The sequence below is a fragment of the Glycine soja genome, chromosome 9, assembly GCF_004193775.1.
Source record: "Glycine soja cultivar W05 chromosome 9, ASM419377v2, whole genome shotgun sequence".
Lineage (NCBI taxonomy): Eukaryota > Viridiplantae > Streptophyta > Magnoliopsida > Fabales > Fabaceae > Glycine > Glycine soja.
Genome location: NC_041010.1, coordinates 8,287,511 through 8,290,627, shown reverse-complemented (window position 1 = coordinate 8,290,627; position 3,117 = coordinate 8,287,511). Strand labels below are relative to the sequence as shown.

General features: G+C 34.7%; 1 pseudogene; it reads right to left on the bottom strand.

Annotated features, from left to right (window-relative positions):
- Positions 1-1,321: 1,321 nt before the first annotated feature.
- LOC114368124 lies at positions 1,322-2,878 on the bottom strand (annotated as a pseudogene).
- Positions 2,879-3,117: the final 239 nt, after the last annotated feature.

Genomic DNA, 3,117 nt, shown 5'->3' with positions numbered 1-3,117 from the left:
GAATTGGCTGCTAATTTTCCATCTCTCCATTTTTAGGAAATCAAAGTCCGGCCATCTCTAATCAGAGTTTGTCCCCCTCTAATCAAAGTTTGGCTCCCTCTAACCACAATGCTTCAGATGATGTAGACGGTCGTGAGTATTCAATTCTAGACCCTTTCATCTTGCCTTTATTTCTTTTAGCAATTATACTTTGTATTGTGATTTTGCTGATTGTGACCTTTTCTGATGATGTCTGTTATTGTCCAAGTTATTCTCGTTTATTTACATGTTTATAAATGAAGGTTGTTTCCTTTTCTTGGTGGTAGATGGTGTTGATAACCTTTTTTTCGCTCAATATGTAATGCTTTTGATGAAAGATACCCTATAAGCGGAAAGAACATAACTAAATATGCAGCTTTTGTGAGACAAAAATGGAATTTTTTTCCCTATTGAATAGTGAAAGAAACTCTTAATTACTAAACAGGAAAAGGAGTGATACAACAATTTAGTTATTTATACCTATAAACTGAACTGAGTACTTCAGACTGGTCTTTTCATTGTTACCTGTTATCTTGTCAAATCTAAGTAATCTTATTTCTTTCATTTCTTTTTTTATTAAAATAAAAATCTCTTTAAATTACTGCTGGAACAGCAATAAAGGGTGTGTCTATTCTTCTCCTTTGACTACTTTATTTCTTACTTCACTCAGGGTAAAAGGGACATTTTTGTCCAAATAATCTTTATTGGAGAAAATGGTCACGTTAACTGCGGGGAGGGGGCAGGGTGCCCCCTGCTTTTGGGAATAACATGAATAAATGACATCTCTTTGAATTTTTAATTCTCCTAATGTTTTTGGTTGCTCATGCCAAGTTTATTGGTGAGCCTTAGATATTACTCATTGTTACTTTTGACCTTGTATTGTGGCTCAACAACATGGAAGCAATAAATAATATTCCTTGCCATGTTTATAAATTATCTGTTTGTTTGAGTTTTCTAAAAGAAAAAGTGTTTTTCTAATTAAAAGGTACGTTCAAAAAAATTATATCAATTAATGAGCTTCTTCAAAAGAATAAAAAGAAAAGCTTTTAAAAAAAAAGATGTTGTATTGTTTTTCTCATAAGCTAAAAAAATAGGCTATACAAAAGCTATATCACTAAACCACTTTTTATAAGCTTAAACAAACTAGCCCAAAATAGTCAATTTTTTTGCCCATATTTGCACTACCTTAGTTATGTTTAATTATATTCTTGACATTTATAAAATATAACTTCTCTCAAAAAGAACTTAGGGGATGATCAATAAAATATTCGTGATTTGGTCTCAGAAAATGAATTGGAGCAGGGGAAGTTCTGTTTCTTCTTCATTCATTAGGCACCCCTTGTAGGATTTATTCAAAATTATAGTGCTTGTCAACACCAACAGACACATCCCAAGTGCAACTCATCCCTTTGGGAAACACAACCAAGTCACCAGCAGCAATTTCAACTGACTCATTCGACCCACTAGGAAAGACCTTCACTTTTCCTTCCAGAAGATAGCAAGTCTCTTTGGCTTCATATGTCCATGGGAACTTACTTGGAGGGCAACCCCATCTGTTATAATAACATCAAATGGATGTCACACCAAGTGAGAGAGAGATCAAACACATTTGAAAGGAGAAAATAAAACATATATTTGATTGAGAACATTTACTTCCAAGATAAAAAGCCTGTATATTGCAACTTCTGTAGAGCCAATTAGAAAGATAGCTACATTCTTTCATGTCCACTTAATTTTGTTAAATGGCTAAGAAGTAAGAACCTCTTAAATTTCTTAACAACATCCTTTCCTACGATACAAACAACACAACAAAATCAATCTCAATCCCATGGCATTTGTATAACTCAGAGAAAAGGCCATAAAAACGGATTTGGATCCTCTCCCATCCAAAATAATTGGAGTGTCAATTAGAGAAAGACAGACCGTCGGATTAAATGTGTGGTTCAGATTAAATTAGAAAGTTACCCCTAAACTCACCGTTTCACTCACAGCCACTCTCAACCCTAGTTTCCCCAATTCATTCCAGCGAGTCCAGCTTCCCCCTTTCCATATCAATACACCAGTATCGGTGTCGGTGGCGACGGCGACGGCTATGTACTTTCACATCACCAAACCAGTTATCTATGGCGGCGACTTTTTCAGGGTTGTTAATTCTGTTATGGTACAAAGCATTCATAGGTTGACTCTGATTTGGTTTGGTGATTGTTATTGCTTGTGGTAGATCTTAAACTTTGTTAATTTTTTTTATCATCTGTTTCTCATCTATCATAGTCGGCGCGTTGAGTTCACGGGTTCAGGGGAAGAGAAAAAAGAGAAGCACTCACGTTTGAGAGTGTGTAAGTGAAGGTGAATTGAGGGGTAATTCTTCAATTTGATTTCAGTCACACACTTAATTGGAAGGTCTGTCCTTTTCTAATTGGAGACTCTCCAATTATTTTGGATGGGAGACGATCCACTTCCCATAAAAACCTAGGCACATACTGTGATTAATTCATAAAAAATGAAAGAAAAAAATATCCTAACCTCATAGGCATAATAAAAGGAGAAACTAAATACCACTAGAATAATTGAAATCAAATGGAGAAAAGAAATTACAAGGAAACTAAAAAGAGAAATATTATTATATAGTAAATAAAAGTAGTATATTACTTGGGCCATTGCCTAACACCCAGTTGAGTGAGCTTGGACTCAGGAGGGTTCCTCTCAATCTTAATTGGGCATATGCCCAATTTTTCTATGACAGTAGTCATGGTCTCTGCTTTGTTGTTGCTAAGTGCACTCTCCTCCTTGTTGGAGCACCTGATCTACTTGCAGGAACAGCTGAGTGTTTGGTTTGTGTGAAGTGGTTGGATAATACCATTGAGCTATACCTTGCTTTGTTGGAACACCAGTTTAGTTAGATTCCTCACAATTTCTATAAATTTGTCTTTTGTTTTCGTTCACTTATTTTTTTATCTTCTGCATTTTCTACGCAATCCAAAATTCTAGAAGGAAACTAAATAGAGCAATTTCATTATTTGATAACACCATATGCTTATTGTATTTATATTTCACTTTAACCAAGTGATGACATATAAGTGATTAATATATTCAACTTAA